Source organism: Lampris incognitus, chromosome 5, assembly GCF_029633865.1.
Source record: "Lampris incognitus isolate fLamInc1 chromosome 5, fLamInc1.hap2, whole genome shotgun sequence".
Taxonomy (NCBI): domain Eukaryota; kingdom Metazoa; phylum Chordata; class Actinopteri; order Lampriformes; family Lampridae; genus Lampris; species Lampris incognitus.
This window is the reverse complement of record NC_079215.1, coordinates 33,164,359-33,179,071: the sequence shown is the minus strand read 5'-3', so window position 1 is coordinate 33,179,071 and position 14,713 is coordinate 33,164,359. Positions and strand designations below refer to the sequence as shown.

Here is a 14,713-nt window from a genome sequence, read left to right as displayed (position 1 = left end):
GGAAGCTAGCCAGCTAGCTAGGTAAAGGTGAAGGTATTGGTAGTTACCTGAAAATGTGGCCCTGTATCCCTCTTAATTTTCACCACCCATGCCTTACGGGTGTGCAGGCGTTTGGGGAAGCGGTGAAACGTCAAGGATTTATCTCTTTCCCTTCTTTGATAGGAGTTGCAGGATGGTACACAGCAGTACGACATGTTGCTTCCAGCAGCGTTTTCAATGAAGTAAGAAGGGGGCGTGGCTAAATTCCCACCGCTTGTTTTTTTTAAATCCAAGATGGCCGCGGCGTGAAATGGGCGTATTGACAGCGCTGTCTTCGGGAGGGGGGCGGAGTCGGCTTGTGTTCGTCAAATGAATGCGTCTCTGTGTGTAACAGAGTTGAAAATGACCTCACTCAGATAAAGTGAATTCTCCCAAAAATTGTATTTTAACATGTTATTGTAATCCAATGCTTTTTGATGGTTTGTGTAAACCCCAGATATTGTACCGCATTCACTAAGGTTAAATATGAGGCTGCGCGACTGTTTGTCTATTTACTTTAGCTTTGACACATTTTGGGCATTTGCGCTATCCGTACCTTAGAGCTAGACCATTTCCGCTGGAGGTAAGCAGGCTGTGGGAGCGTTCCGTGAATAATTTGATATTTTAATAAATGAACATGTTTTTCTTTGCAAACTATGGGTTGGATATAAATGTATATAATTTGTACTAACTAATGCTCTCGAAAAGTAACGATAGAAAGTGATTTGTAAGTGTTTTAACCGAGTTAAAGTATAATTTTGGCGGCAGCTGCGCTGTGCGTTATGGAGAGCATTGTTCTTATTTTGGTTTTTATGCTATATTAGACTTGTATGCAGTCGCGTCGCAGCAGAAATCTCATGGATTGTTGTTTTATTTGTGAATGCAGGTACGTGGTTTATGTATAATGTAAATGTATAAGAACTTGGTTATGAATATTGCAAGAGTCAAGAATTTCTATGTTAAAACTATACGATCACTCAGTGCGCTATGCCAGTGCTGTCTGTCCTTTTGTTTGGTTTGTTTTGTACTTTTGTTTACACGAAGATTAATGAGTTGTGCATTTTGATTTCCATGTAAGTTTAGTATGCTATGCAACGCATGAGGTTAGCCGGGAGAAACATTGTTTGCTAGCTCATGCACGAGAGAGCTAGACCATCTCCGCTGGAGACTTGTATGCAGTCGCGTCGCAGCAGAAATCTCATGGATTGTCAACTTTATTTGATTCAAAATAGCAGATTAAAATTAAACACAAACATGAACAAGGGTGTTTCTGTGTATCCAGTGTGTGTGTGTGTGTGTGTGTGTGTGTGTGTGTGTGGTTCACATGCATGAACCACAGTATGCAATTGTTTGAGTGTGCTCCCTGCAGATGTATTTTTTACAAGTGTGGCAAGTCGTGCTGATTTTTCTGCCCTTGTTGGAAGGGCAGGACTGGCACCTCTTTCTCTTGCTGCCACTGGCGTCCTCTGGCTCAGTCCTAGTGGAGGTTGCTGATGTGGTTGCAGCCTGCAGCTCGCTCACCAAGTTGGCAGAGCCAGGGGTTCGGGGAACCAACTGATATTGTTCAATGTGGGGCTTCACCAGAGCTCTCCCCAGCTCCTGAAGAAAGAGCCTCCTCTTGTTGAACTTGCCATTGTTCCACCCAGGATTTATTTCAGTCCACACCACAAATGCATTGTAGGCTGAGACATCAAGAATGTTATAAAAGACAGCCAATGGCCACCGGGCCATCTTCCTTAGGCAAGTGTATGTGCCAGTGACCTTGTCGAGGTTGTCGACTCCGCCTTTGTTCCTGTTGTAGTCCAGGATAATGTTTGGCTTTTTGTCCTCCCTACTGCTCACAGCAGCATTCTTGTGGAGAGTCGACATCTTGATGACATTTTTCCTTTTCTTTGGACAGTATGACACCATTGTGGTGGTCTCCGTAAATGCAAACTTCAAGGAGAGTGGGGCTCTGTCCTTTGTGTCTAGCAGTACAGAAGGAAGCTCAGGTTTATTCTTCCTGACGGTTCCTACCATGGTCAGTTTTTTCTTCAGCAGTTCTTGGCCAAGGGCATAAGATGTGAAGAAGTTATCACAGGTGATGTTGTGCCCTCGAAGCCCCTGTGTCATGTCCAGCACCACCTGCATGTCTTGATTTTTCTCTGCCACTCCACTTGCAGATTTTCCAGTGTATACTTGGATGTTCCATGCATAGCTGGTCCTGCAATGGCATGCTACCCAGATTTTAATCCCGTATTTCCAAGGTTTGCTTGGGATATACTGCCTGAAGGGACAGCGGCCTCTGAACGGGAGTAGTTGCTCATCTACAGTGACCTATGGCCCTGGATTGTAGACGCATGGCAAGCGTTCCACCCACTTGTCCCAAACCTCCCTAATGGGAACAAGTTTGTCATGAGCATGGCGAGCAACTCGAGTTTCCCGATTGTCAAAGCAAATGACTCTTGACAAGACACGGAAGGTCTGAAGTGACATGGTCTCACGAAAAATACTCTGGCCTGTCTCAGCATCCCATAGGCTGGCAGTAGCTTCATTATTGGATCTGTAAGGCAAGGCAATACAAGGCAGGTTTATTTGTATGCCACATTTCAACAACAAGGGCAAAAGAAACACATTATAAAAGGACATTTGAGTTCATAAGAGAATAAAATTACAATGCAGAATACACACCTGTACACGCCAGCAAGAAGCAACAGCCTGAAGTAAGCGTCCAGATAGGTTTTGTCTATGTCCTTCCAACTGTTGCCAAACACTCTTCTCCCTTCCAGGTTCGTCATCTCAATCAAGATAGTCTGGATAGACTGTGGAATAAACAGCTCAAATGCTGTCTTTATATCTTGGGTATGTGACACTGCAAATCTAGTGGGCCCAGGGGTCATTCTGATAATGTTCTGAGCTTGTGCTTGGCCTTCAGTTTCATAAGGGATCTTGGACCATGCCATCTTGCCATTCCTTGACACGAAGACCTCCTGTTGTTCTCCCTCATCCAGGCCTACTTCCTCATCAGGTGTGTCTTCATCATGTTCAAGCACATACTCCACATCATCTTCATCCTCAGACACATCTTCAATTTCAGCCTGATCTCTCTCCCCCAAAGCCTGATCTCCCTTCTCAAAGATGTGATCAAGAGCCTTACAGGCAGTGACATTTTTTTGCTCATTGTGAAATCGACAGATACTGCTGAATGAAACTCAAATAAACTTGGCAGATATATTTATGCGAGACAATCTGTGCAATGTTGTTCATGCCACGCCCCCCACAAGATGATCAAAGCCTACTGTACTGCGAGAAAATAATTGTTCCCGTGGAGGAAGGGGTGTGTGTTCAGGTTCAAGTTGAATTTCAGTGTCAGTGTCCATATTCTGTAAGAAAGGTTGAGTTCCCGTGGGGGGAGGGGTGCCAGAGGGATTGGGAGTACAAGTGCATACTGCTAGAAAATAATTATTCCGGCTGAGGAAGGGTGGGGGTGGGGTGTCTAATGTCAAAGATGAATTTTGATTGAGCCAAATTTGACCCAGAGTTACCCACAACATTTCAATGAACTGCCGGGTCTTCCCAGACCCGAACACCAAATGATACACTTTTTTTTAGAGACCTTCGGAATTGGCTAAAATAGTCAAAATCAGTTTTGTAGTGTTTATATAGCTGTTGAGGAGGATATCATGAAGCCTTGTTCCAATAAAAAAAACTAGATGGTAGTTATTATATAATTTTAACTTGAAATGGGTCACGGCAGACCCGAACACAACATAATTAAAGACCGCGAATAAATGTCTCCACTTTCCCCTGCACGCTGCACCCGCTGGTATAACGTTACGCTTCGGTATGAAGTAGGCGTCAAACTTCTCCATAACCACCCTATGGTCCGTGTCCTCACCTTCCTCAAAAATGAACGAACTAAATATATTTTCTGCCTCGCTACCTAACGCATAGATAAGCGTGCTTACTTGCACGCTTCCATCCTCTTTATCAAGCTTTGTAGCTTTCCCATAGCGCGTGAAAGCGTTTCTTCCAGTCCGCCCATTCCGCTGGTTTTTCGAAGCAGAAATTCTCAGGTGGATTAAAATTTGCCATCTTCTTTCCGCCACTTCTGACACCATGTAATAAACCCTTTTGGTGTTTATTGTTAAAATAATCCAATGTCCAGTCTTAGGATGTTCGTTTTGTTAACTTTTACTTAGCGTGACTCAAGCGCTACATTCACGTATCACAGCCGTCGTTCTGCCCACGTCCAACACCCTTTACAACTATACCGCTCTGCTTTACGTCACTCACACTGTCGCAATCAAGTATACCATTACAGTTGTTGCATCTATCTGTGCGTAGTCGTGTTCACTCGTGCTAGCTTTGTCCGAGGCTGTTGCTAGCTTAGCTTCAGTTTTTCCGGTCGGCATATTGGTTCAAAAATTCTTTCTTGATCTCAACTTGTACTTTCAGGTGAAGCAATCTTTCACTCAAACACTTATTTTAACTTTTGTTCTTGTCTGAATGAGAAAAAAAACATCCAGTAGTTGAGGCCATGCAATTGACCTTTCGCAAAGTACCGCCCCAGAACGGTGCTTGTCCAATCCTACCTTAGCAACGGTTTCTATGTAAGGGAGGTCCGTCAAGCTTTCAAGAACAGCAAAATGCTGAAACGGTGTGCTTATGGGATCTGCTAATCGGATACTAGATATCTGAAAAGTTTGGAGGGGTTGTACTTTTCTTTCCCTTCCCGAAACCCAGAACGCAAGAAGCGCAATGTCGGCAATAGATTTCGCAGTATAGCAGACCCCATGGCTAGCTCAATCCATCCAAAATCAACAAAAATACCTGCCTGCTCCAAGCTAAGCTTGCTACTAGCTATTATTGATAGCTAATACAGCTAACGTATTATTACTGTTACTTTTACCCACACAATTATTATTACCATTATTAACATATCAACGTATTACTGACTAACAAAATAACATTATTAATGTACCTGATAAACGTAACCAGCTTAGTCTGTGTCCAGAGATACCTAATTTAATGATAGCTTATGATAGCTAGCCCACTAACATAATGTAACCTATTTTTCTGGACTTGCCTGTTAGTGATTTTAAATTCCTGTTATAAGCTGTTGCCACAGTATATGCCTTGAGCTCTTATTTTGAAGGCTGAAGAGAGCGGAAGTGCTGTACGCAGTGTTGTTGCTGTGGAGTTCTGTTGGAAGAATCCAAATAAAGTGGTCCTCGTGTGAAAGTGGAACCTCCGTATTTGTTATTTTATAGTTTCATACAGTATAGGCGACATCTACAAACCCTCGGTTACATTGGTGGCAGCGGTGGGATGCTTGTGCCAACGTCCTGCAAAAGAAAGACGTTTAAATTACCGAAAAGAAAGGTTCGGAGAGTCAGTTAGCTTCTCAGGTAGCCTCAGCTAGCAACGGCGGAGCTTCGTCGTGTCGGAAACCCGGCGCGGTGTGTGCACGAAGACTTCACTCATCTTGCTGCTGTCTTCTGAGATAATTGAGGAGCAACATGTGGAAATACGAGGATCCGCTGGACTATAACTACAGAGAGCGACGTGGAGAAAAGCCGTTCGCCAACCACGTGAGGGTTGAACTCCCGCCGCCATTTTCCGGGGAGGAAAAACAAAGTTTCCCCTGCTGGGCCAGACAATACGAAGTGGCGGTGAAGGCGCTGGTTGGAGGCACTGGCGAGGACTTTGATTATGAACTGGTGAGGATTTTACCAACGCGTCTAACAAAGGCTGCTTTTCTGCTATGGGATAGCTTGCCAGCTGCCGTCCAGGCGAATTACGCTAAGGTAAAGGAGAAATTGCAGGAGGCTTTCGGACAAAGACATTTTCTTGACTGTTTCAGAGCAAACCTCTCTGCCTGCCTCCGTGCTCCCAGAGAGAGTCTGGAAGTATATGCAGCAGAAATAAGCAAGCTAGTTCAAGAGGCATTCCCAGGCTATGGTGATATAGCTCAGAAAGAGGAGACATTTCGCAGATTTCTGGCTGGACTTGACCCGGCGCTGAGAGCTAAATGTCACGAGCAGGGAGCTACTGATTTGGCTGAGGCCCTGACCATTGCTGGCCGGTGTGAGATGGCCCGAGAGGCCCTAAAGATGGACTATGTCAACACCCACGTACGCCAGCCTCCCACTGGAAGCAGTGCAGTGGCTATGGTGCACTCCATATCTGATGGGGGTGGTTTGTACAGAGCTATGGATAGACTTACTGTGGATATGAGGGAAATGAGGATGGAAATGAAACAAATGGCAGAGGAAAACAACCGACTGCGATCCAGCCACTGGAGAGATGAACGGAAAGCCCCTCACCCAGTATGTGGAGGTCAGTGTCAGTGTACTTGTGGGGAGCAGGGCTGTCGGTCTTGCACATGGGGTGAACAGAGAGGGCGTTCACCTGACCGTGGCTGGCGCAAGCAGCGAGCAGAAGGAGGCCCCAGGGAGAAACAGGACTACTGGACCCCCTGCAACAACCGAGCCAACTCCACAAGTTGGCGGGGTCCCAGACCTGCTAGGAGCCCCTCTAATGAGGAAACACAGAGACGGCGAGGCATGCATTTTCTCTCCCCCAAGAGGGAAGACTCAGCAAACCAGTCGGGAAAAGAGATGTAGCTGATGTTGCGGCCCAAACACCAGCTACAGAGCCTATGGGCCCTCTGGAGGGAGGAATGCTTATCCCCTCCCCGAGTAATGCCACGACACCAGTAGGGATGCCCCCCGAAACCCGGTTCTAAACGGGAACCGGTTCTAAATTAGTAAAAACCGGAGCATTTTTAAGATCCGACGTTTTCGGTTCTGCTATCGGTAGTCGGTAGGTACTCGAGAAATCATGGAGTGAGATTTATATTGTGGCAATTGTGTTTTTCGAGGAATTTAAACGTCGTGAACATAATCTTGTTTGCTGTTTTCTCCATCTCTCTGTCTCTCTCTCTTACTGCGCGAGGGGCGGGGCTGTGCTGTGCTCCACACACTCGCTCACACACCCACAGACAGCTCTGCTCAAGTGCTCATCATGGCGGAGAGAACTAAACGTTCAAAAGTTTGGGTATATTTTTCAAAAGTCGATGACAACAACACTCGTTGCCACAAGTGCAACAAATCATTTGCCAGTAAGGGTGGCAATACAAGCAATCTGTCGAAACATCTTTTGTCGAAACATGGTATTAATCTGCAGAAATGTGGCGTTTTCGACTGCTTTGCTCGTAGTGTTCCATCCACGTCCACTGCAGGTAAGCCGTATGAGCCATAGATACGGAGTTAGCTAGGCTAATAACGAATTATTACGAATAGGCCAATAAATAAAATATAATTGCTTAGCTAATTGTTTAGCTACAAATATATAAGCCATAGATACGGAGTTAGCTAGGCTAATAACAAATTATTACGAATAGGCCAATAAATAAAATATAATTGCTTAGCTAATTGTTTAGCTACAAATATATAAGCCATAGATACGGAGTTAGCTAGGCTAATAGCCGGGGACACTATAAGTCAGGAGAGATCACCACTCCTGCCGGAGAAGGCAGATATGTTGATTTTTCTGCAGAAGAACTGTTAGGATAATGTTCTAGGTTCTTGTTTGTTTGAACTTCTGTTAGCCTTTTGCTGTAAAAAAATATTTTTATATATATATATTTTCTTTATCTACTTTTATTTTTTATCTTATTTGTTGTTGTTGAATGTTGATTATAAAGTCTATAATTCAGACGCATTTAAAACATTGCTGCTGCTGAATAAATAATATTTGATTATATTTATATAAAGTTGTATAATAGAATAATAAAGCAATGTCGATTATGTTCTTAATTAAGTGTCCTTTTTTCTTGCATAATAATCAAAAAGAACCGATAAGAGTATCGACAAAGTACCGAACCGATAAGCAGTACCGATAAGAGTAGTAGTATCGATAAAATCCAAACGATACCCATCCCTAGACACCAGACAAGACAGAGCAGCGAACCTCATACGTGAGGGGAAGCATTGAAGGGACTGAAATTAACACATTGGTCGATTCAGGGGCAACCGAGTCGTTTATCAGTGACAATTTCCGCATGTCTGTTCCAGCCCTGCACAAGCGGCCCCTAACAGCGGACTTTATTGCTGCGCGGGCAGTGAATGGACAGATGCTTGACACACTGGGTACCATAACAGTCACACTGCGTCTGGGGAAGACCTCCCGGCAGCATGTTTTCCACGTCATTAGGGAGTCCACACAAACGGCGCTGCTGGGCCTGGACTTTCTTGTCACAAATCACACCCTCCTGGATTATGCCCATGGCAAACTGCACCTATGGGACACTGTACTTCCACTTATGAGTGGCAAAGACCTGATTCCTGAGTGTTGTAATGTTTCCATCGCCACTGTCATGACACTGCCCCCCCTCACTGAGATGCTGGTACCTGTGAGTGTGTCCCCACCTGGGCCCGTTGACCAGCTCCCTGACTTTGTGGGCTACTTATCACCCAACCTCAAAGGCAAAAGTGAGTGTGTCATAGCTCACACAGTGACATCTGTGAAAGACGGGGTCACCATAGCCCGTGTGTTGAACCCTACAAATCAGGACATTATACTGAGGGAAGGCGTGCACCTGGGGGAGTTTTTCTCTGTGGATGAGTCCGAAATCGTGTCACTCCCACAGGTTCCGACGGAGACTGTCTCTGCCATTTCATCCAGAGATGTGCCTTTTGTGTCACTGGAGGAGTCTCCCGCTAGTCAGCAACAGAAAGCACAACTGGCTGCACTGCTGGCAGAGCATCAGGAGATATTCAGCACATCAAAAGGAGGGACTGGCAAATGCACAATTATCCAACATCACATCAAGACCGGTGATCATCCTCCTCTACGGCAGCACGCCTACCGGACTTCACCAGAAAAGAGAGAGGAAACAGACAGGCAGGTGGCCGCCCTACTGGCTGACGGGGTAATTGAGGAAAGCTGCAGCCCCTGGGCCTCGCCTGTTGTCCTTGTAAAGACAAAGAATGGTGAGTGGAGGTTCTGCATTGATTATCGTCGCATGAACAGTATAACCGTGAGAGACTCTCATCCTCTCCCCAGGGTGGACGAGACCCTGGATGCACTGGCGGGCTCCCTGTGGTTCAGCACGTTGGACTTCTCTAATGGATACTGGCAGGTCGAGGTCGCTGAGGGAGACAGGGAGAAAACTGCCTTCACAACGGGCTGGTGCCTCTATCAGTGGTGGTCGATGCCAGTGGGCCTTACTAACTCACCTGCAACATTCCAGCGCATGATGGAGCTGGTGCTCAGAGGACTCCCATGGCAGGTGTGTATGGTGTACCTCGATGACATTCTAATATACAGCCCTACCTTTGAGGACCATCTCTCCAGTTTGCGCGAAGTTTTCTCCAGGATTCATGCAGCCGGCCTCAGGCTGAATTCTAAGAAGTGTCACCTGGCTCGAGATCATGTAGTGTTCCTGGGACATGTTGTTTCTCGCCACGGCTTACAGCCCGACCCTCGAAACACAGATAAAGTCAGAACCTGGCCCACACCACAGAATCCAACCGAAGTGAGAGCATTTGTGGGCCTTTGCTCTTACTACAGACGCTTTGTTAAGGACTTTGCCCAGCGTGCAGCTCCTCTGCATCACCTCACCTGCAAAGACACACCTTTCAGATGGACAACTGAGTGTAACACAGCCTTTGAGTACCTGAAAGGGGTGCTTTCATCTGCTCCGGTTGTCACCATGCCTGACATTAACATCCCCTTTAAAGTGTACACGGATGCCTCCATGGAAGCAGTTGGGGCTGTATTGGCTCAGGACAGGGACGGACAGGAGCGAGTGGTGGCATACACTAGCCAATCGCTCACTTCCACGGAACGGCGTTGGTCTACATTTGACAGAGAACTGTGGGCTGTAGTGTGGGCTATACGCCAATTCAGACATTACTTTGGATCAGCTGCCTTTACCATCGTAACTGATCACAAGCCTCTGCTGGGCCTGCGCGACATTTCTATTGACAAGGATCCCATGGGACGCAGAAAGAGATGGGTATTGGAACTAGACCCTTATAACTGCATTATACAGCACAAGGACGGGCAACGGCATACTAATGCTGATGCACTCTCACGGCGTCCTCAGGACCCCGAGCTCAGGGTGGTAAATGTCACCACGCGGCAGCCAAAACAAGTGAATGTCATAGGCTCGGAGGAAGGGCCAAGTGTTCCCCAAACAGACACTCAGCTGCTTCAAGCACCCGCTGGGAACCCCCAGACTTCTGACTTCAACGCAGGGGAACAGCGTGTGGAGAGGAGCAGTGAGACGCAGGATTTGTCTTTCATGCATGCACTTTCACATGATGGAACGGAAATGAGGGAGCTACAACGGGCTGACCCAGATATTAGGCAGGTATTGAACTGGATGGAGAGGAGTGGTTCTCGGCCACCTATGAGGTGGATGAGAGGTAGCTCCCGGTGGCTTAGAAAATTATGGACTGAATATCCCCGCCTCTTTGTTGTTAATGGACTACTCTGCAGGGCGGTGAACTCTCCCCTCACCGGAGATGCTCTGTGTCAGGTTGTCATGCCCTCCTCAGTTATCCTTGATTTGCTGCAGGATCTGCATGGGGGCTTTACATTGGCACATTTCTCAGTGGAACGAGTGTGGGAATGTGCAAGGAAAACTTGCTACTGGCCTTCCATGTTCAAAGATATTCAACAGTGGTGTGAGCAGTGCATCCCATGTCAAACCCGCAAGGCCCTGGTGCCAAAGCATCATGCATCGATGGGGAGCGTCCGAGCAACTCGGCCATTCCAGAGAGTGGCAACTGACATCCTTGAACTGCCAGTGACTTCTAAGGGAAACAGGTATGTGTTAGTAGTGGAAGACTACTTTACCAAGTATGTGAATCTGTATGCTCTCCCTAACCAAATGGCCCAGTCAGTAGCACAGTGTTTGTTTGAAGACTATATGCTGGTGCATGGCGTTCCTGAAGTGGTCCACAATGATCAGGGCCGGCAATTTGAAGCTGAGATTGTTCAAAGACTGTGTCAGCTCCTGAGAATTAAGAAAACACGCACTACACCTTATAATCCCAAGTCGGACGGAATGGTTGAACGCTTTAATCGCACCCTCATTGACCAGCTGGCCAAATCATTGCTCGCCTGTGGTGGTGATTGGGACGATTATCTGAAACATGTGGCTTTCGCCTATAACACATCTGTTGATGCCTGCACCAACTACACTCCGTATTATCTAACTCATGGACGGGAGGCTGGTGTTCCAGTGGATGTGTTGGTGCCATCTCAGTTGGTGCGTTCGGACTTACCTCTTTCTCATGCTGACTTTGTGGCCTCTCTGGCAGAGAGGCTGGAGACTGCTTTTGCTGGTGCCAGGCAGGGTGGCGCTGACGCTCACGAGAAGCAGAAGTTGTACTATGATGGAACGGTCCGTCACCAGCCGTATGCAGAAGGGGATCTGGTATGGCTGCATAATCCAACAGAGGACCATACGAAACTTGCTCCCCACTGGAAGGGGCCCTACAGGGTCCTGTCTATGTTGGGCTCTGAGGGTAAACCTGGACTCACCTATCATATTGCCAGCCCTTTGGACTTTGATGGACAGGGACAGGTCGTCCATTATGATAGACTGAAACCATACACACTACCGGTGGCTGCTGGTTTTTCAGATAGCCTGCCGGCTTTTCCTCTTCATGCTCCCTCGCTGCTGGACGAGGGGTCGCCAGAGAGGGACTTTGTGGCTGAGGAGCCGCTGGCCTCTGGTGACACAGGGACTGTTCAGATTACAGGCACCAGTGAGCCACTACAGACTGTTGCTCGTTCTGGGAGGATTGTGAGAAAACCACTTCGTTTCAAGGACTTTGTCACGTTTGGTTAGCTGTTTGAAAAACAAAAAACAAAAAACAGCACAGACAAGTCAATATGACTGTTGGAATTTCTGTTGAATGTTTGTCGGGGTCACTTGACATGTTTTTTACTGTGATGGTACATTTTTTTTCGTCTCATATGTATATAGTATGTCTGGATGCTATGGTGTATCGGAACTTTCCGGTGTACATGGGGCATAGTGTGGCATACTTTAATGAGACTGTGCAGTGACGTGAGGGATAACATGCATAATGTCATTGTTAAGATTTTGTTTTATGGTGTTGGGTTCCTTGTGGGGTTCGCAGATTGATATGCACTTTTTTGGTTTCAGGGCGTGTTTTCTGCGTTATATAGTATGTATATTTAGGAGGACAGGTTGATAATGTTTTGGACAAGCCTGTGTTTTTTTGCACTTATAGTGTTACTGTTTTGAAACGAGGACGTTTCTTTTTGTAGGAGGGGAGGTATGTAACCTATTTTTCTGGACTTGCCTGTTAGTGATTATAAGTTCCTGTTATAAGCTATTGCCACAGTATATGCCTTGAGCTGTTATTTTGAAGGATGAAGAGAGAGCGGAAGTGCTGTACGCAGTGTTGTTGCTGTGGAGTTCTGTTGGGGGAAGAATCTAAATAAAGTGGGCCTCGTGTGAAAGTGGAATCTCCGTATTTGTTATTTTATAGTTTCATACAGTATAGGCGACATCTACAAACCCTCGGTTACAATAACTTTGTTATGCTAGTCACAGGTTAGCCAGGTTCCACCTTTAATTTCAGAGCATAAAGACCCGCGGGGAGGGTCGGCTGGGATGGTCTCTGGCCAGTCTGACCTCCTCATATCTGGCCTATTTTAAACGTTTCTCCCCCCTCTGTGAGCTCCAGGTGGGGACCGGTCGTTCGGAAAAGTCATCCCGCCCGCGGAGGCATCTCGTTTGCCTTATTTTGTTGAAAATACCGGTTCTGGTCCGAAGGTAAAAAATTTTTTTTTTTAAAATCATGGGGCGGTTCCCCCGGCCCCGGGGCATGTCCCTGGCCGCACCGCGACCCCCAGGAGCCCATACAGTACCCCCGAAAAAGCCTGGATAAAAGAACGCTATGAGGAACCTTGGCCAACATCAACACTATAATATGGTGATGTTGACAATGGATTATCAAAAATATACCAATAATAGCTGAAATATGTAACTTACCCTACAGTGCAAGAGCACAATTGGTCCACAATGTGTTTCAGAATTAGTTGATGGGGTTTCTCATTCTTTGATTGCGACCGGTAAGCTTTACGCTCAATTACAGTCGCACCCGGCAGCCCGGAGTCCACGCAAGTCAGTTTTACTTTTAATATTCTGAATGTATCCCGCCACCGCATACTGTAGCCTCTTCTGCCTTTCACGGGATGATATTGTAACGTGCATGGATAAGAAGACACGCTGGCCAATGGCTGGCGGGTCTGACCCTTTAGTCTAGCGGTTAGCGATGTCTCCTGCGGTGCGGGCGTTACGGGTTCGCTTCCCGGCCGCGGCAGTTCTTGTGGTTGCGTTGTCCCCCGAATTCGCTACATTGTTGTCAGAGGTGGGATGGAGCGACCGTAAGGCCATGGGAAGCGTATGCGCACTGAGGCGCGAAGGAGCTGATATGTTTAAGCGCGGGGACGCGCTTCCCGAAGGAGGGGGGTAGTGTAACGTCCATGGTTAAGAAGACACACTGGCCGGCGAGTCTGTGCCTTTAGTCTAGCGGTTAGCGATGTCTCCTGCGGTGCGGGCGATACGGGTTCGCTTCCCGGCCGCGGCAGTTCCTGTGGTTGCGTTGTCCCCCGAATTCGCTACAACATTAAGGATGAATTACTCCAAAATACATCACTTATTTTCTCTGGGAATGCGCTGATTTCTTCCTTCATTTTTTGGTGTTTTCCGGCAACTTCCTGGATGGTTCTGAAATGCTTGAAGGGCATAGCAACAGTAACTAAGGGGGGCGGGACTTTGCGAAAGGTCAATTAGAAACCGTAGATCAATCACTGTGTTATTGCTGATGTTTATTGAGCCACTGCAGACACCGTACTGAGGAACACCCAGTTATACAAGTTACCGGGTGGGGGCTCGCGTGGTGATAGTGCTGGATGCCAGCTACCTGTATGTCGTCTTATTGCATCCTCGTCGTGTTGGTTAATAAACCAGGTTATGAGTACTAACCCTGCGTCATTCACGAGAACACGAAACAGAAACATTTTTGAAAAAGCCTATTGGCAGAATATCAAGGCAGCAGGGGCAGGATTTCAGATGTTGTATAATGCCCTCCAAGATTTTATGGCAGATGGGATCAAATTGTGTCTTGCTATTTGAGGTGATTTTAGGTGGACACAGGGACAACACATACCTAGTATGGAGGCAATGACTGCCTAAATTTTTGAATTTTGTCAGTGAAGAAAGAGGCAAATTTATTGTAGACCCTGGTAGATAGAAATTCAGAGGCTACTGTCGACATTAGAAAATAAGGCATGTGCATTATTATTGTTTTTGGCAATGATGTCAGAGAAGTAGGACTGCCTTGCATTTTTCACTTCCCTATTATAAATGTGCAGTCTCTCTTTTTATAGATGTATAATGAACAGTGTTGCGTTCCCTGTTAAAGGTCCAGTGGATGAGGGGAAGTAACAAAGAAAAAGAAAAGTATCCCAGGGGAATAAGAAAGGTGGGAGGCGGAACCAGGTGTAAAAACAAACAAATGTATTAACAAAAACTAACCCTAAGCCAATATATACAACAAAGGAGCAACTAAAGATGCTGGCTCTTAAATAACCAGGATTAGGTAGCAAACAAATGCATTTTTTCTCTCTCAGGTTTCTTTCCACAGGCCCTGAAAAC

General features: G+C 46.5%; 1 pseudogene; it reads right to left on the bottom strand.

Annotated features, from left to right (window-relative positions):
• Positions 1 to 1,338: 1,338 nt before the first annotated feature.
• LOC130112959 (piggyBac transposable element-derived protein 4-like) lies at positions 1,339 to 4,412 on the bottom strand (annotated as a pseudogene).
• Positions 4,413 to 14,713: the final 10,301 nt, after the last annotated feature.